General features: G+C 35.3%; 1 long non-coding RNA gene across 1 annotated transcript in view; it reads right to left on the minus strand.

Annotated features, from left to right (window-relative positions):
* LOC141448063 (uncharacterized) overlaps positions 1 to 21,229 on the minus strand; it is a 75,468-nt gene extending 54,239 nt beyond the window's left edge. Inside the window, exons 1-4 of the long non-coding RNA XR_012454818.1 lie at positions 20,858 to 21,229; positions 19,942 to 20,700; positions 18,605 to 18,699; positions 18,353 to 18,505 (exon numbers count right to left, since the gene is read on the minus strand). This is a non-coding gene — a long non-coding RNA (uncharacterized lncRNA). The remainder of the gene's footprint in view (positions 1 to 18,352; positions 18,506 to 18,604; positions 18,700 to 19,941; positions 20,701 to 20,857) is intronic.
* Positions 21,230 to 21,533: the final 304 nt, after the last annotated feature.

A 21,533-nucleotide genomic window follows, 5' to 3' on the forward strand; every position in this document is an offset into this window, starting at 1 on the left:
AGGACTGGATTTAATTAAAGAATTAGGTGTAGAAATAAATTTCGCGAAAAATCAAATAAAAGTAGGAAAAAAATTAGTGGAAATAAAATACCACAAAACCAAACCCCTAGGGCCGGAGGCTAAGGCAAATAGCCAAGGAACCCAGAGGGAGGACGTCGTAGACAATATACAAAATTATAACTTGCAAGCTCAAGAGGAGCGCAAAATAAAAATAAGAATAAAAAATATTAAGAACGGAGAGGCGGTGTTACCAGAAATAAAGGTCGGAGAAGTAGTAATTCCCGAGGGAATAGTTAAAATAAGAAATTACCAAGCGTGGTGTAAAGCCATAAACACGGTGAGCACACCCGTGCAACTAACGCTCAGTCACCCGCTACCCGCGACACCGTTAAGAAATTTCGAAATTAACAATGTAATAACGCGACGGGAGGAAAGCCACCAGGAAGCACCCCCTATTAGAACGGAACACATGAATCAAGAAGAAGCCGAGGAAATAGGCAACTTAGTCAAAGAATTTTCGGAGATATTCCACCTCAAGTCAAATCCACTAACTTTTACTAACCGGATAAAACACAATATACGCTCTACAGACGAGACCCCGGTATACACAAAAACCTATCGATATCCCGAAATACATACAGAGGAAATAAATAGGCAAATTAAGGAAATGTTAGAACAAGGCATAATCGCGCATTCCCACTCGCCCTGGAATTCTCCAGTATGGATCGTACCAAAGAAAATGGACGCATCCGGAAAGAGGAAGTGGCGAATCGTAATTGACTATAGGAAGCTAAACGAGAAGACCATAGACGACCCCTATCCAATTCCCAACATAACGGAATTGTTGGACAAGTTAGGGCGTTGCCAATACTTCTTGCTCATAGACCTTGCATCCGGATTCCACCAAGTGGAAATGGAGCCAGGAAGCACTGAAAAGACAGCATTTAGCACCGACAACGGCCATTTCGAATTCTTAAGAATGCCATTCGGACTGAAGAACAGCCCGCGAACGCTTCAGCGCGTCATGAATAATGTATTAGTAGGACTAAAAAGTTGTAGAGTATACCTGGACGACATAATTGTATTCAGCACGAGTTTGAAAGAGCATGTAGCTGATTTACGCGCACTATTCCAGAGACTGAGAGACGCTAACCTCAAAATACAGACAGACAAGACGGAATTCGTAAAAAGAGAAATCGGATACTTAGGACACAAAGTCACACCGCAAGGCGTTACGCCAGACCCGGAAAAAATAAAGGCCATTCAAAAGTTCCCCTTACCCAAGACGACAAAGCAGATTAAGAGTTTTCTCGGACTCTTAGGCTATTACAGACGTTTCATACCTAACTTTGCAACTCTTACTAAACCAATGACGAAAAGGCTAAAAAAGGGAGCAGTAATAAACATCGAAGACCCAGACTACGTAACTAGCTTCAATACAAGCAAGGAAGTACTGACGAACGAACCCATACTTCAACACCCAGACTTTACAAAAGAATTTACACTGACTACTGATGCCAGCAGCGTGGCCAAAGGCGCAGTCCTAAGCCAAAAGACTGACAACGCAGACTTACCGGTAGCTTTCGCCAGCCGAACCCTAAATGAAACGGAAACACGTCTATCCACGATTGAACGCTATCCACGATTGAACGTGAACTTTTAGCGATAGTAAGGGCAACAAAATATTTCCGACCCTATCTATACGGCAGGAAGTTCAAGATCCATTGTGATCATAGACCGCTTCAATGGTTAATGTCATTAAAGGAACCAAATTCCAAACTTATGCGATGGAGACTCAAACTAGAAGAATATGACTACAAAATAATATATAAGAAAGGCAAGGACAATAAAGTAGCAGACGCACTATCCCGCATCGAGCTGCATGTCAAAGAGACCAACCCCCAAGACACGGACGACCTAATCAATGAACTCATCCAAAAAGCCTTAATTGAGCAAGGATGCGCAGCTCCAGCAACCCCCCAGGAACCAGGCGACCAACTAGAAGACATCGAGTCCACAGCAGTAAACGTTGATCCAGCGGAAGACCCAGACCTACAAGTTATAGAAGAAGACGGTAACACTGTCCACACCAATTACGAGGGCAATACCCGTTTAACAATACCAATAGTAGACGAACCTATTAACTTCACCAAGCAGCAACTGATACTCTCATTGGTAAAGCATAATCCAACTCCCCCACGCGTAACAAAACTCTTTAACACTAAAACTCGCATCTATGCGGAATTTTCGGAAGCTAATATAGAAAAGGAGATAGTAAATTTTGTAAAAGAATAATACAGCCTCAGACCAAATACGGAATCTATTTTGAGACTGATTTCTACAACCAGTTCACGAATAACACAATCCTCGTCAGGTTTACACAAAAATTATTAGACGTACTAACGACAGAGGAACAAGAGGAAATCATTGACAACTATCACGTAGGGAAAAACCAATCATAGAGGTATAGACGAAACGTATAACCAAATACGAAGAACCTATTACTGGCCCAATATGCGCGAAACCATAAGAATTAACCTAAACAAATGTGACATCTGCCTAAAGACCAAGTACGACAGAGTCCCAATAAAACCTAAATTCAATCACACGCCCACTGCCACCAAACCCTTAGAAATCCTTCACATGGACAGCATCACCCTTGACGGACAAATACAGAACAAATAATAGCAGACAACGGACTCGAATTTAATAACACCGTAATCAAAGAATTGTTTCACCTACACAAAATAAGCACTCAACACCCGGAATCCAACGGATTGGCTGAAAGATTCCATTCCACATTAATAGAGCATTTGCGGATATTTAAGAACCGGGAAGAATTTAACAAGGATAATACAAATATGAAAGTAATTTACGCAGTACTAGCATACAATAACACCATCCCTTCCGTCACCAAACTAACCCCGTTTGAAATCCTCACCGGACACATAAACTCCAATTCCATTCTAAATGTGGATCTAGAGACACAGATAACCACCAACTACATAACCAATGACAAACGGAAGACTAACATTCTATACAAACACATACGAGACAGGAACGAACAGACCAAACAAAAAACACTAGAAACCCGGAATAAAACACGGGAAGAAGCCCCAGAAATACCCCAGGAAGTCTATGTAAGAAATAAACAAAAAATGAACAAACAAGGACAAATACAAATTGGAAACCGTACAGACAGTTGACCCCCAACGTAAAACTGCCAAAACAGGCTAATACACAAACGAAAATCCACCTAGCTAACATTAAAATACCCAGGAAACCCACAAAACAAATAAAACAACGTGTGCCTGTTTCAGATCACTCTCAATCACCATCCAGGGACTAACCATCCAGGACATAACACACAACCCTGGGATATTACCCATAAATATGGGACCAGCCAGGCTACAAACATCCATACATACGATATTCCACTTTTACAACTTGGACATACTAATCGACCAAATAAAATTAGCAGATGGGTTATATACCATTACACTACAGAACACAGCAAATAGCGATATCAGTACCGCATGAGCCGAAAACTTAGTAGGAGGAAACGCTTACCGCGTGAGAACGGTCATAAATCATTGCAAGTTCATAAATTTCACGAGAAATGCCATACACGAAAAATTAGAAGTGGTAGGAATAAGTTATGGTAACTATACCAGAGTAAAAAGAGGTATTTAATGGATTAGGTACCATAATCAAAGGAATTACTGGAAATCTAGATGCTACCGACGGCGAGTGAATTAACGCCCTAATCGATGAATTAAAAGTAGAACACAAAGCCTTGCGGAAGCAAGTACACTCTCAAATCAGTGCAAATAAAATTTTAATAGAGGAATATAATAAAATCATAAATGTAATCCGGCAGACCAACTTAGAGGTCGCGGAAAATTTGAATAAATTTAATGAGAAGCTAAATGACTTCCAAGATTGTATAATATCTTAAGTTACAAGCATCTAAACAAAGGACTATGCATCGGCAAGTCAGCATAAGATAAGCCACATTCCAATAACGAGTAAACAAGTGGCATTAGTATTTAAACCCCAGGTTGTCGTTTTTGTGTCAACAAAAGCAAATTTTCGAACCATGGCAGATGCCAAAAACAACAAACGCGATGGAGGCTCGAGAGAGAGTTCGACGAGGACACCTTCTGCTGGACAGCCGCAGTCCAAGGGTCCTAAGAGAACTGAGCGTGATAAGCGACGTATGTCGCACTTCGTTAGGAAGAAGGCCGACGAAATATATGATTGGGGTGAGCAGGTTGAAAGAATTGAGAGGGATGAACAGATAATGTCTGGACCCACGAGGAAACCGACATTTCAAGTCGGAGTTTGGTTCAGTAACTAGAACAGTGAACATCTTCATAAATAGCTCTTCAGTTTTTAGTCAATTTTGCAGTTGTTAATGTGAGTTGAAACGAAAAAATTTCCAGAATTGTTTCTTACAATTAGTAGTTCATTTGTGTGAAGTTTTATGAAAATTCACCGAACCGTTTTTGTGAAAATTGTGAGTGAAGATTGTTTAATTTATTAAAAATTCATAGAGATTTTCTAGATCAGTGTGTAGAACTGTAGAATAGTGGGGATTACAAGACTTTTGTTTATAGTTTAAAGTCACAATCGCTGGCATTAAAGTTTGTATTTCTCTATTTATCTTTCTATTATCTCATACTTATAACATGTCTCATAGAGAAATCAGTGATCAGGTAGGCGGAGACAAACTTAGCGGTGGGGACTCCCCTACAAGTATTTCTATAATGCTTAATAAACTAGATTCTATTTCAAAAGAAATTCAGAGCATCAGAGCAGATAATAGTAATATATTAATAACAGTTAATAGTTATAAAGAAGATTTAAATAAATTAATTCTGAACATCGAGAATAAAGTAAAAATCCAGGAGGCAGAAATTATAAGAATTAAAAAGGTGAATACTGTATTAAAGAAAGAAATAGATGACTTAAAATCAAATTATACTCCGCGATCTCCTGATATTATTAAAATTTTGAATGTCCCTAAAATGCAAGATGAAAACCTTTCAACATTGCTAACAAAAATTGGCGAGACAATTGATTTCCAAATACATGCAGAAAAGTTAGACTTCCTCTACAGAGGTAAAGCTCTAAATCAATCTTGTCCGCCAGTCTGCGTCAAATTTATTTCTCGGATTGAGAAAGAAAAGTTTTTGATACAAAAGAATTTGAATAAAAATAAACTTAACACAGAGATATTTGGCTATTCTCCTGTTGCACCTATATACATTAATGAAGTTATGCCAATTTACATTAGTAAGCTATTTGTGAAAGCTAAAGAAATTCAAAGGCAAGGAGGGCTTAAATATGTGTGGTACAGGAATAATAAGCTGATGGTGAGGGTAAGTGAAAACTGTCGCCCTAACATTATCAGATCAGCTAGTGATTTGTTAAAGTTTACGCCTGGAAATGAGGATTATTCTGGAGATGATCTGGAAGATACCACTACTGCAGATACGGATACGACAGACCAATCTCTTGTCGTGAAAACGGTTAAGAAAAGGAAAACCAAGAAAATAGCTGACTCAAAGAAACCGGAAGTTTTTTTACGCACCACAACACCAACTACGTCCAAGAACAAATAAACGAAAATAGGCCAAACGTAAGAGCAGTGAAACTTAAATTCGAGTCTATTTCTGTGTCTAATTTTGATTACATAAAATTTGGTTTTTGGAATTTAAAAGGTTTTAATTGCTTGTTTAATTTGCTAAGTGATGAAATTGAATCTCTATTAAGTGTCGATGTATTGTGCTTTTGTGAAACTTGGCTCCATTCAGATAATTTTCAACCCCCTATATTCTTGGATAATTATGAATTTTATTATTCGAATGCACGTAAACTTTATAAAAAAGGCAGAGCTTCAGGAGGACTGATTATTTTTGTAAAGAAAGGTATTTTTGATAATGTGAGTATTTTAATTAATAAAGAATATTTTCTAAATTTAAATTTAACTCTTGGGAATACTAATTTCGTGATTGGTTTAGTTTACTGGAAACCCAGTTTACCGGATGATGATATAATTAACTCTTTTTCCGATGATCTTCACTATATAATGTTAAATTATTCTGAGGCCCAAATAATAATTGGGGGCGACTTCAATTCCCGCATAGGCCTGCTTAATAGTACGGAGGATGATGTATTTGCAAATTTACACATAAAAAGATATAGAAGCTCTCAGGATGGATGTTTCACAAAAAGAGGCTCTCTTCTGGTTGAACTTATGGAAAATTTTGGGATGTTTGTTTGTAATGGCGGAGTAAATGGGGATGAATCTGGAAAATTTTGGGATGTTTGTTTGTAATGGCGGAGTAAATGGGGATGAATCTGGAAAATTTTGGGATGTTTGTTTGTAATGGCCGAGTAAATGGGGATGAATCTGGAAAATTTTGGGATGTTTGTTTGTAATGGCGGAGTAAATGGGGATGAATCTGGAAAATTTTGGGATGTTTGTTTGTAATGGCCGAGTAAATGGGGATGAATCTGGAAAATTTTGGGATGTTTGTTTGTAATGGCGGAGTAAATGGGGATGAATCTGGAAAATTTTGGGATGTTTGTTTGTAATGGCGGAGTAAATGGGGATGAATCTGGAAAATTTTGGGATGTTTGTTTGTAATGGCCGAGTAAATGGGGATGAATCTGGAAAATTTACTTATGTGGGTACTCAAGGCTGTAGCGTTATTGATCTTGTTTGGGCTAATATTGTTCTAACTCCCTTTGTTAAAAATTTTACTGTAATGAATAATTCTTTGTTTACTGATCATAATCTTTGTGTTTTAACTACAATCTCACCCTTATCCGGTATAAAAAGTTCAAAAAATCTCCAATCTGTTCGTCAAATTACTTGTATTAATAGAAACAATGCTATCTTGGATGAATTTAAGTCATTGCTTAATGACGCCAATATTTCTGATAATTGCTTTGAAGATATAAATTTAAGTTATGACCAATTTAAATTAAACATGCATGAATTAATGTTAAAATCCGGTATTCTGTCCAGTAAGAAATTTAATTGTTATAGATCTAACAAAGGCATTGATCGTAAACCATGGTTTAATCGTGAATGTTTACTTGCAAAAAAGTCTGTTAAATATCAACTGAAAAAATGCAAAAGAAGTAATTTTAGTGAGGCCACACTTTTACAATACAACGAACTTAAAAAAAATTATCGTGCGATAATTAGTTTTAGTAAAAAAATGTATTTTGATAATCTGAGATTGTGCCTCCGTAATGTGAATAATCCTACAGAATTCTGGTCTGCTATCAATAAGTTTAGATTTAAACCCCCTGAACCTAAACAAATTAGTTGTCAAGATTGGGAACAGTTTTACAACTCAATTTTGCCACCTAAATTTAATAACAATTTTAAATTTTTTGGACCATTTGACTTAGATATGGACGTAGACATAACCTTAGATGAGGTGTTGTTAAGTATAAACAATAGCAAACTTAATAAAGCTACAGGAGTGGACTTCATACCTAATGAAGTGTTTAAATGTCTTAATACATCTTGGTTTGAATATTTGTTGCGTTTGTTTAACCAGATTTTGCGTGCTGAAATTACACCTAGAGCCTGGTCACTAATTAGAATGAAGTTAATTCACAAAAAAGGTGATACGTCTGACCCATATAACTATAGAGGCATTGCCATTTTTAATAGTATTGTTAAAATTTTTACAAATATTCTTTATAATAGATTATACAATTGGGTTGAATCTAGGAACTTACTTCCTGAAGAACAAATGGGGTTCCGGAAAGGACGAGGATGTCGTGACTGTGTTTTTACGCTGTCTGCAGTTATAAATATCTCTCTCAGATTAAAAAGGCGTAAAGTTTTTGCCGTTTTCGTCGATTATAAAAGAGCTTTTGACTCTATTAATCATAATAAATTGTGGTTTAAATTATATAATTTGGGTTTGAGTAAAAAATTTTTACATTTATTAATGAATTTCTACGATAACGCTGCAATGGTAATTTCTGATGGTTTAATTACAAGTAATGAGTTTTCCATAACTGAGGGAGTTTTACAAGGTGAAATTTTGAGTCCCCTCCTCTTCTCCTTGTACGTGTCTGATATTGTGGAATTTTTTACTAGCCAAAATTCTATAGGCCTCGCTATAACTGATGTAAAAGATATACATATGATATTATATGCAGACGATATGGTGCTACGCTCACCTACCTCAGAATGTGTTCGAAAGTTAAGCAGGTTACTGACCAACGTAGGAGGCCCGAGGGCTCATACCCGTAGGTTACTAATGGGAGTGGCGCACTCCATTCTGTTATACGGGGCTGAGATCTGGGCAGACGCGCTCCAAAAAGAAGTATACAGAGAAAGGCTGGCGCGGGTCCAGAGAGTTGGCGCGTTGCGGATTGCCTCTGCCTACCGAACAGTCTCTGAACCAGCCATTTTGGTCATCACGGGAGTTATCCCCGTTGCGCTGCTGGCTAGTGAAAGGAAGCGGCTCTTCGAAAGAAGACGAGAAGCTGATAGGGCAGCAGCCGCCCGAGAAGAGCGAGAGCGCACTATGGCTGTATGGCAAGCTGCGTGGACGGAGGAAACCCGTGGCAGGTGGACGGCAGTCCTGCTTCCAGATATCAGAAGCTGGGTCGATAGAGGTTTTGGGGAGGTGGATTACTACCTAACCCAGCTCCTCAGCGGGCACGGTTACTTCCGGGAGTTTCTACGGAAGATAGGGAAGCGGTCAGAGGGAAATTGCCCCCACTGCGTAGGAATGAGAGATGACGCCCATCACACATTTTTTGTGTGCGAAAGATGGGGTCGTGCCAGAAGGGATCTGGAAAGAAGAGTGGGTCAGTGGGTTCCCGAGCGCTTCGGAAGCATTATGCTTTCTGGTAGGGCGCAGTGGAATGCTGTGGCAGTTTTCACAAGGGAAGTACTAACCCTCAAAAGGCGAGATCTGAATGGAGAGGAAGCTAACCCTTAAGGGGTAAGGAACTGGAGCCTAGCCTGAAGTAGTGCTGCACAAGCGAATGCGAATCCAGGCTAGGCCTGGCAGTAGGGGGGTGTTTTAGCCGGTAGGCCGCGAGGGAGTCCGGCACATTGTGCGGAAGTTGCATTTCACCCCTCTTAAAAAAATTAAAAAAAAAAAAACTCTCACCTACCTGGATTGGGGCCCAAAGAAATCTTAATATACTTCACGATTATTGTACTGAAAATAGCTTAACTGTGAACATAAATAAAACTTTTGCAATGATGTTTACTAAAGGAGGTAATTTTTCTAACATTAAACGTTTAATGTATAACTTACAACCGATTGAATTTTGTAGTCAGTTCACCTACTTAGGTGTCCCGTTTTTTCGTTCTGCTAAATTTATTAGAACAAGCGAACACTTTTTAGCTAAAAATAGTACTGCTACAGCTGTAGTTCTATCCTTGTTGCGATCATGTAAATGCGATGATTGGAAAGCCAGAATCCATCTGTATGACGCCATCTCTGAGAGCGTATTATTATATCTATCGGAAGTTTGGGGTCCTTGTTATTCTCATGTTCTGGAGAGGGGACAATTAAGATTTTTAAAATTATTATTACACCTTTCAAGATCTACTCCTAACTCATACATTAGACTGGAAACTGGTAGATGTCACACACAGTTTAGAATTTTTAAACGCATGTTGAATTGGTGGCAATCTTTACTTGAAATGCCAAATTTTCGATTGACTAAAATCTGTTATTCTAGACTGCTGGAACTGTGTAATTATACCGTGCCATATAATTGGGCGGCAGAAATGAGAAAATATTTAATTTCTATAGGATCAGATCACATTTGGCAGTCTCAGGATTCCCAATTAGTTCATGATAACTACAATAATTTGTTAGTCTCCTTCAAAAACAATTTGTTCAGTAAAGATATAGATTTTGTTTTAAACAGCCGTTATAGTACCATTTATAGATTTTTTTGTAACTTCTCTTACTCTTGCGAACTCTATCTTACTTTCAATGCTCACATTAACAAATTGAGGCTAATCACACAACTACATTTATCTCATAAAAAATGTTTTAATATTTATATAAATAAAGAGAAATTTCAATTTGACACCACCCAGTTTTGTATATTTTGTAATCTGAACCAGCCTGATGATTTAGTTCATAACTTTATAGTCTGTCCAGCTTTTGATTCGTTAAGAAACAAATTTATAATTAAACATTTTCTGCCTTCCATTAGTAATGAGCAACAATTAATAAATTTATTGACCTTCTTGGAGCCAGGGCATTTCTCTAAATTAAATGACATTTTCTTCTTTTTTATTAACTTATTAAAATATAGAAAATTGCTTAGTATTTAGTTTAATTAATTGTTGATATTCTATGATATTACAGATAATTTATTGCTCTACTGTACTTATATTTGCTCATTTATTTCATTTGCTTCTTTTTTTTTCATTGTCGCATTGCACAATTACTATTAATATTAATTTTTGGTTAGTAGATTATGTTTATTTGCAAATTGCTTTATGAGTTTTAATTTATTGTCATTATTACTATTATTTTTCTTTTCTTATACATTTTGTATTATAATTATTATTATTATTAATATTTTTATTTTACTTTATTTTTATTTCTTTGAAGTGTTCACTTTTAATTTAGAAAATCTTCAATTTACTTGAGATAGGTATGCTAATTTGTAAATATTATGCTTGATTCTTATTTGATGGATAATTACTTCTATTTATTATTACTACTTTTCAGTTTACTTTTTATTTATTTTCTTTTCATTATAACTCTTTTATGTTATTTTATGTTTATATCATTTATAAATTTTTTATAACACATTTATAGTCTTAAACTGGGCCAACCCCTTCTGTATGTCTTTGACTGTAACGGAATAAAATAAATAAATAATTTAAACCCCAGGTAAACAACAACCAACACAGATTGTTCCCAGAGTCTATGCACGACGTATCGCCTGTGTGAGTTACAGCAGCCAGCAGTCATCTTCCTAGCTGTAAGTTCTTGTATACAATATACCATTGTAAACACCATCATTTTGTAGTAAGAAATAAAGTTTTGATTATTAAAAACTTTATAACGACTACACATCTTATAACTTTAGACACTTTAAATCAAGTACATATATTATATGACATGCTTTTAAATACTCTAACGGAAATTGAAAACTCAATAGCCTTCTGCCAAGCACATGTCTTACACCCCAGCATTATATCAATGCAAGAATTATATAATGAATTAAGGTAGGTAGCTAGCTCATACGTAGAATAATTTCCCTTAGCAGTAACCCAAGCAAATATGGTAAATATAATAAAACTATTAAGTATAACATGTAAAATTAGCGATAGGAATGAAATTGTGTATCTCATAGATATCCCAATTGTAACCAAACATAACTACTCCTTATACTATTTGTATTCAATCCCTAGTAAAAACCAGGCAGAATACCTTACCGTAATACCATAAGTTAAATATGTGTTGAAAGAAAGGGAAGTTGAAGGCCTACAGCAACCCTGCAGGCATGTGACGGACACCCTTCATTTATGCAAAGCTGAAGACAGGGACCACCAGGACCTGGTATGTGAAAAGGAGATACCAAGGAAACCACCACAACTTGTGAGTACACAAAAATTGAGATAACAGAAAACCAACTCTAATGGGTACCAGCAGCCAACCAATACTTGGCAGTGTTCATCCGGAAAGAATCCCTCCAAATATTGCAAAATGAATCGACCACCTACAAGACCGTCCAAGGAGTCTTTCTCCTCAGGCCAGACAAGAGCCACCGAATCTTTTACAGGAGTCAGGAGCTACTCCCGTGGACCAGCACTCGAGGACACCCCACCGTCCTCAGGGAAATACACTGGGAACCCATCAAGAAAGCACCAATAACTTTAAATTTTAAAACGCTTGAACTAGCTAAGCTCTCCAGCAACTACGCTACGTCCATCGAAGACAGCTCATTCTACACCTTCAAGCTGAACCCCTGGATATTTCTTCTATCCATAAGTCTAGGCGTTTACATCAGCACAAGACGACTCTTCAAGCAGCAAACGCCCCCAACCAGGCAACAGCCAACCGAGCCTCCTTTGCGACTTCCCGCGGAAGTCCCATTTAGGAGTGGAGGAGTTATAGGTACGTAATTAGATGACGTCTGACCTATTTAGGAATGCTTAAGACAGCATCCTACTTTTATTATAAAAAAGGTCATGCGTCCAGCAAGTTCAGTTCCGTGTTAACATCTATGTCAAGTGCAACTTCTCCTACAACTTCAAGTGAGTGCCACCGTGATCATTTATTGTAATTCTGCCAGGTATTTCTTGTAAATTGTATTTCTAAGACTTTAGACTTTTTGAACATTTAAATATCGTTTATAACATAGAATTTATAATTAATAATTTATAATTGCATGTACGCAAACCCCTTTATTACTATATTGATTTTTGTATGCATAACTTAAATTATATTTGTAATAATGGTAATAAACGTCTTTCTTAAAAAGGCAATCTCTCGTTACTAGAACGTAACTTATATATGTAAATATAATTAATAAATATTTAGTATTTAATTATATATTTTATATTTATTATTTATTTTTAATTTTAATATTTATTATTTTTTTATATTTATTATATAATTATTATTATATTTAATTATATATTCTAACTTTTATTTACTACAATTACAGAATGATTTTTTAGTTAATATCCCTAAACAATGTGTACACTGGGAAAGTAATGTATTACATCTAGAAAGTTTAAATTTCCTACCCAAGAAAACATAGAACTAATCGAGGTTTAAGTATTAGACATTTTAAAAAACATTAAACATGGTAAGGTTTTAATTGAATCTAGCAATAAGCAGGACAAGGAAAAAATTACTAATGAAATTAATTCAAAGTGCAAAAATGATTTAAAAGCCTATATAGGCAACAAAAAGTGGCCTAGAATGATTGTTTACAACCTTCCAAAGGAGGTTACGTTGGAAAACGTCACAGAAATTATAGGTAAGCAAAATACGGAGATAGTTACCAATAATAATGACTATGTTTAGGTTCAAGTTTAGGTTCAATCAAGAAATGTAGGCTGATAACTAAAGGCTGTCCGCAAGGCTCTTGCCGCAGGCAGACCTGGTTTGTGGAACATTTTGCTGAAGTTGGACTATCCTCCTCACACTTACACTTTGGCACTTGCTGATGACTTTCTTATAGTCATAACCGGAAAAGACAGAACCCATCTAGAAAATCTAGGTAACCTGGTTCTAGACCAAGTTTTCTCTTAGGCTAAATTAAATAAAATTGTTTTTAACTGCCTTAAAAGTAAAGCGTTATTAATCTCAAGGAAAAGGAGCCAGACAATGTTAAATCTATTTTTAAATGGACAACCAATAGAATTCGTTGACAAACTGAAATACTTGGGGCTAATAATTGACTCAAAATTTTCATGGAACACCCATATAGATTATATAAGTGAAAAAAGCTCTCGGTTGATTAACAGCCTTGCTAGGGTGAGTAGGTTGAGATGGGGTATTGGAGGAGAAGCGCTAAAAGTTGTTTACGAAGGAGCGATCTTACCAGTTAAAGTTAATAATTTGCTTTATCCCGAAATAGGAGATGGTTTAACCATTGAAATCAACTGCATAGATTGTGTAGAGAACTATACTGATGGGAGTAAGATGGGACCAAAAAATGGATGAGCATTCGTGGCTGTAAATTTATCAAAAAATATATTGGCGATTAAGAGGTTTAAATTAGGACAACATTATTCCATAAATCAGGCCGAGCAACTGGCTGTGTACAGAGCCACCGAATGTACCTTGAGCTTTGAGCTGAGCCTTGAGCAAGGTACAAATGTTAGTCATTACGTAATTAACACTGACAGTGAAATAACGTTTAAATTGCTGTTGAAAGTTGATAATAATTCTTTTTTGATTGAACGGACTAAACAGAATAAAAGCAGACTGGAAGCCAGAGGGATTTGGTCCACGTCGTCAAAGTAAGAGCCCATTCCGGGATTGATGGAAACGAAATGGCGGATGTCAACACTAAGAGTGCTGCTTTGGATGATCATCTACCTGTAGTATATAACAAATTCCCCACTCCTTACCTAAAGAAAGTACTACGGGAAAACACCCTAACATTGTGGGAACAGTTATGGAGCAACAGTCCAAAAGTTGCTGTTACAAGAAAATACTTTCCCTCTGTCAGAAGTAGATTGCAAGCACTGCACTACAAATCTGATTACATCATAACACAGTATGTAACCGGCTACGTTGTATTCAGTGAATATCTATTTAGGCTGCAACTACTTCGTTCTCCCGCTTGTTCTTGCGGAAGTGAAACTGTTCAGTCTGCGGACCACATTCTGTTTCACTGCAGGCTCTGGGAACAAAAATTAGGTTTCTACTAAACTAATTAGGAAGACATTGCTAGAAGGAGGTAGATGGCCAACCGAACACAGTACTTTAGTAAACAGACTATTACGAGGTTTTTAAGAAATTCATTTTACCGCAAAATTATTAACCATCAATCCTAGGAATTTCGCTTTTGTATATTTTGTCCATAAGAAATATGTTAACTTTTTGAGGGGATATATACATATATATTATATGTATGTAAGTAATGTATATTTTTTGTATATTTAGTGTATATATTGTATTATATTACTATACATTTTATTATATCTCTTTTCTGTAACTACTTGTATCTATTTTATTGTATATGTATATCGTATCTATTTTATTTTATATTGTCTTACATTTTATTGTACCTATATTGTATATAATGTATATTTCATTTTATATTTCTTTTGTTCTTGTATATCTTATGTTATATAATTGTATGTATACTTCTGTGGACATACTGAATAAACGGTTCTCATTTAGGAAGACTAGAAGGGAAAAAAAATAATAATAATGACATAATACCAAAGAAGATATTTGTAAATAAACGCAAAGAAATTTAATTTTGGAAGTAAATCCTTGTTTAAGAAAATATTTTTTGCCTGATGGGTATCAAAGTAATATGGAATCTGTGTCGGGCAATGGACTGTGCCAATATTTAGGTGCTTTCATTTAACCGAATTGAAATATGAAGTAATGAAGCACGCATTAAGATGGTTGCATAAAATTCTTTGCGTAAATGATGATAATTATGTAAAAATCTGCTTAAAGAGACTGGATTGTAATGAGTAAGCTCTATCATCCAAGCAACATTAAATTTAATTGGTACTTACAATTAGTTGAATGTTTAAAAGAAATTAATTTAGAAGATTTGGGCTCATTAGAATGTTTGCATTACAAACCTAATATATTTATAATTTTAGACAGGTACAGGGAACATTTGTACTTAACTGATTTAAATAAAGTAAATCAAAGTATGTTTAATATATTTTGGAACTCTCAAAATTTATTACAAAATGGTGGCCAACAATATTTAGATTAATTCATTTCTTTTAGCTGAAATAAGATTGGGTGCCCCTTATGTTACTAAATTTAAAATAAATAATGTAATTTATACAATCAAACTAAAAGATCATTGTTTAATTTGTAACTCCATATAAAAAAATATAACTATAGAAGAATTTTGCAAACTAATTAATAATTTTGAAGAGAAAAATATTTATGCAATTTTTAATAATTTAAAAAAAGTTTTAAAACTAAGATCTTACACTTTACAAAGTTTATAAAGTGAACATGAACTTGAACTCCTTTGTAACAGATACATTGTATCTCTATACAAATAAAGTTTGAATTGAATATTTAGGTGCTTTCATTGCAATTCATTATCTAGACATAACGAAGAATGTAGAAATAGGCTAGCTTGCCCAGTGTGTGCTGAAGAACGCAGGATACAGGATTGCCCGCGGATGAAAAAACAGTGCAGTAACTGTCCCAAATACAATAAAAATTGTAAGTCGGATAATAAGCACAAATAATTCCTTCCTTAGCAGAAATTGCTCTGTTTATTTGATGATAGTCAACAGAGTAAAACAAAATATAGATTAGGTAATTAAACCTAAGACAAACATAAACAAAAGATTACATAAGGAAAACATTAGGTGTTTGTTTGCAAATTAACTTGATGAGACCTAGGAAGGCTACGGATAAATTGTGTGAGCTGTTAACTGTGTTGTATGATATAATTCTCATTCAGGAACTAATAAGGTGGTAGGAGTTTCTAGAAGCTGCAGGACCTATCAGAAAGGTGAGGGGAGGAAAAGAGCGTCTGTGATTGTCACTGATCCCATGTTAGATGACGTTCTGTTGAGTGAACTCAGCGACGAAGATGCTGTGATGGTTGAGGTTCATATTGGGAGTGGACACAGTTACTTTTTAGCAAGTATGTACCTTGATCTTAACTATGATATCAACCAAGAACTGAATGAATTGAAATATAGATTAGACAGACTTAAGAATAGCAGCTATATAATTTGTATGGACTGCAGAGCATAATCCTGGTTTGACAATGTAACAAACGAAAGAATCTGGAATCATTGCAGGCTGCAAACTCAATGATTGTACACAATGTGGATGACTGGCTTCCCACCTTCCATAGCTTAAACGGAAACAGTAACAGACTTGACTATTTCTTCTATTAAAATGAGTCCTTTCGTAAACAACTGGAAAAATTTGCTAATGGACGAAGAAAGCTTGTCAGATCATTGCTATACAAGATTTGACATAAAAAGGGGCGACCAAGTAAATATGAATGGCAATCTCAATGTCAAAAGGTATAGAACAGAGAAGGTCGACTGGAAGAGGCTCTTGAGGAAGAGTTTAAACGCAAGTGTTTGAATTCGAGACTCGATTCTGTTCCTTCAAACGAACAATTGGACTCCCAGCTTGCGAGAGAAGTGTCGAGTACTCGACAATCTACTTACTTTTATTCAAAATTTAATAGAACTTTGGGAAAAACCTGCAATAGAAGTATTCCGATTATCGGTAAAAGGAAAGGAAACATCATTCGGCAGGTCTGCTGATGGAATGAAGAACTAACGAATACAAGGAAATGGGTAAATTAAAAAAAGACGAGTTTAACAAAAAATGAAAAGAAGACAATCAAATTGTGAAAAGGCAAAGAAAGAATATTATGAAAGTAAGAAGAAATATGGAGAATTGATTTCGCTAGCCAAGTTAGAGCCATGGAAGGTGTTCTGCAACTCATCCATTGAGGGAAACCCTTGGAATTTGGTGTATAAACTATCTTCTGGTAAGTTAAGAAACAAACTCATCATTTCTACTATCAGAAAGAGTGATGGAAATTTCACAACAAATTTTCAAGAAACAATGGAAACTATTATGGACAAAATTTTCCCAACTGATGACGTAGAAATAGTTTTCATGCAACCACCAGAGAAGAAATAAGGACAATATAAACCGAATGTGATCAATAATTCTCATCGGATGAAGTTAGAAGGGTTATAAATAAATTTGCGTCGAGGAAAACACCCGGAGTCGATGGTATAACAAGGGAAATAATGTTGAAAGTTGCTATGAAGCGGCAATAGTTGTGGCTAACATTCACCCCATCCTGATCAAGTAGGCTGCGCAGTTGTGGTGTTCAGCAACATGGATCTTCTGCAAACTTTTAAATACTGCCTAAAAAAAACAAGCCAAACAGTTAGCGCAGCTTAAAGCGGTGGAATGGTTTCTGGAGCACAGAATGCAGGAGCCAGACTGCACTGCTGTAATCAAGACTGAAAGCAAGATAACAATATACAGCATTAAGAACAGAGACAAACACTGGCCACTCATAGAACAGATCAGAGAGGAAATTCTCGCCACAGATAAACTCAAACTGCAATGGACAAAAGCACACTTCGGGAATTTAGGCAATGAACTGGCGGACACTCTGGCTAAAGAAGCGACAACTGCTTCATGGACTATAGCCTTACTACCTCAAAGCATCTGAAGCTTATCTGAAGCACCTGAAACTGAAAGCGCTGGGCTTGGAGAAATGGGAAGAAGACTGGACGAACACGACTAAGGGCAGGGAGACACAGAAGTTCGTACCGACAACACAAGACAGGAAAGAAATGGGACAAATTAACTACAATCTGACGCAAGTACTGCCCGGACATGGAAGAACACTATTCGCACAGGTTTCGAATCATTGACAATTTGCGACAGTACTAAAGAATGGAGATTTAAAAACCGATTATTAGTTCATTAGAGCTTAGCTTGTAAAAATCTGCAAAAATGTTCACCAGAAAATACAGTTATCTGTAATTAGGTTTTTTTAAAAATGTGGATGCCTTATATTTCAAAGAACTTGTCATTTTGGAGGTGTAATCTCCATCAAAATATAATATATGATTAAAATTGTGAATTGGCAGACTTACTTGATATGTTGTTCACCCATTAACCCTTCAGTTTGTCAGCATCATTATCGAAGAACGCCCAACTGTGCAAAATGAGATTGGGGTAATCCAGATACATTTTTCGATGAAATTCCTGCTTGTTTCAATCGACATTCCTTCACACCAACTTATCATCTAAGAAAAATTTCAATATAAATTGGCTACTTCTCGGTAAAAATAAATTACAAACTAGGTATACAGTCTAATTATTTGTATAAATAGTGTTAAACTTACTTTGGTGAGGCAAGAGACTAATGGATGAAATTGGTGAGATAACTTCGTCCAACCATTCAGTCAACTTAATTTTGTAAGAATTCTGATTAATGCATCTGAAAAAGTTTTTTTTTTTAATTATAGATTATGTAAGGCAAGCATAAGCATTAAAATTAATCAATTACTTCATTAGCAACTATTGCCCTAATTTAAGCAACTAAAATAATAAACTTCTGCTAACGTTTTTGACAAATTTCAAAGAAATATTTCTAAAACACTTCTACAGAAAAAAAATATTTATTTTTTTTTCTGAAGTATTTTATTCCACCTGGATAGTTTCCTATAAAACTCACTCATGAACTCTCATGAACATTCGAATCATATATATTCACTCTATAACTCTTGCAATGTGATAAATTCATCACACAACGAGCACTTATTCTCTATGAATTATTTGAAATAAAAAAAGATATACCCAATAACTAGAATTTGCTTAAGACATAAGGTAGAGAAACTTACCCAAAAGAGACTTATTTTTATTTCACAGTCGAACTCATTTGAGCCTCAGGAAATTAATGGAAAATTTAACATAATCTACTACCTCCACACACACATAAATAATATAAATCCTTATATACAATCTTGTATGAAACTGTATCTGTTTTTTATTATTTCGTTGCCCTACAAAATTTTCAAACAGAAATTAAGCACTGCAACGTAACTTCTATAAAAAGAGCTCCATACCATTTCATAATTTTAGTGGTAACTGAATATACACTAAAGCTAATCTCAACACGATTTACTTGCAATACTTAAGGAGTGCTTTTAATGCAAATTTCATTAAACGTGTAACTCTAATAGACGCGATTTTGGGACATAAAGGTTATGAAAAATAACCTTTCCATTGCTGTAGCTCCCGCCTTTTAATTTTGAATTTCATAACTTTTTGAGATTTAATTAGAGAGGCATATTTATTACTAGAAAGGCATATCTTTCAAGCTAAAAAAAATTAATATTTCTGTTTCTAAGATATGTAGTTTCCTGCTTGAAACTTTCTATAAATAAAAATTTGGTTTCCATAATCAGTAGAAGGGGCTCTTAAAGATGTGCGCCCTTATTTAAGCTCGGAACATTAATACATAAAATTTTCAAGATTATTGCACCATTTGATTCTGTTGCTAGGCTAAATAAATCAGAGGTGGCTAGAAATAGATGTAATTAATGTAAATATTTTTAACATTAATAATAAAGTATCTCTAAAGGAGCCGTCACGCAAAAAAAAAACTAATAATAAAGGTGTTGACAGTCCAACAATGGTAATGTACAAAATATGAGAATCAAAAACCAATGTCACTCACTCGATATTTAGCTGATTGAATCTTCATCATTACACTAATAATGATAGTAATAACATGTAACCAGAAAAGATCAACAAGTAGGTTAACTAAAAACCTTTAACAAAAGTTTACGAAAACTAGTTCCTTCAACAAATTTTACTAAACACTATCTCCCAATAAACTATCGAAAAATAAAATAAGCAAATTCTATGGATTAATCAACCAAATCACTAGTAGGCAAGAAACGACACGTCTTAGAAAACTTTAACCCGCTGATTGTAAGACGCACATGGCTGACCAAAGAGCATCATTTCACTTTAAAAATGGATTCCTTGCTACTTAGGTTATCTGAATTGGCGGCAAACTCAGCTGTCAGGTTGGCGTCGGTCACTCACACTAGTGATGGGCAGAACGAGTCCGCGGTTTGGAGTCGTTGGATTTGAATCAATTCCAGGGTTGAAATCGATTCAAACAACTCGTTCACTGGAACGAGTCCGCTCAAATAGCCCATCACTAACTCACACAGATGCATATTTTTTTTTAAGCGCTTTACTACATGAACTGGTTTGAAATGAATATATACATAAGTAGAAAAAGAATTTAATATAGACTATTATCTACATTATTATTACTGCACGGACTGAAGTAGTTAAAAAATGACGTTGAAAAAAACAAATACATTGAAAACTGTAAGGCATGTTAGACTTGCACTGACCTGTGCAGCGACAACTGACGGTGAAAATAAATCATTTTGTTTTTTTAGATCAGTGTACACGCAATCTGAAAAAAAGTTTTAAGAGTGAACATAGACAAATAACTTTTTTTAAAAATTTCATTTTGACCACTTCTTGCATACTTGGGCAGTAAATGAAATTTTGGCATATTTTCAAAATTGTTTTTAATATAATTACTTTTAGCATCACAAATTAGGGCTTACCAAAGACGTCCGTTCATTGAAAGTTTTTTTCTAACCTTGTATGTTCCACACTTGTTCATATTAAGCTAAATATTCACATAAAAAATTATATTGGCAGATTTCAAATCAGAAAAAAAATGTTTGCTAACAATTTGCGTGATTATCACTTATCTCAATAGTTCAACATGATAATTTTTTTTTTGAGATTTTGACTATTTACAAAAATATAGTAGTTCCAATATCGTACATTTATACTAAAACGTCATTTTGAAAAACGAAACCCTTTATCGACTGCTAGGAAAAATTACAGAAACTCAGAAGAGCTGCACTTAAAGCCCGTTACACTGCAACGTAGTGCGCACTATTGTAAGTTAGTGCCCGACTTGGCAACAGTGGTGTTGGGAGGGGTAAAACATTAAAAGAATGTGTCTGATTGCAATATCGCTATCACTGCAATTAAAGATACTCCTAGAAATGCTGCCAATTAAAAAAAAAATTAAAACTCAAATTCTGAAAGTTTTTTTTTTTTTTGAGAGGTGTCATAGAAAACTGCTACTTAGGGAAATAGCTGTTTTATAACTAAGGCTCGATTCGCAATTTTTAAACTAAATGAACGCTTTTCAATTACCTTGGGACACTGCAGTAGAGACTGTGTGACGTTCCTGTCTTTAAATTTCTTAAATTCCTTTTTCCTCCT

This window comes from Rhodnius prolixus, unplaced genomic scaffold (assembly GCF_049639745.1).
Source record: "Rhodnius prolixus isolate KJV_2025 unplaced genomic scaffold, Rpr scaffold_1, whole genome shotgun sequence".
NCBI lineage: Eukaryota > Metazoa > Arthropoda > Insecta > Hemiptera > Reduviidae > Rhodnius > Rhodnius prolixus.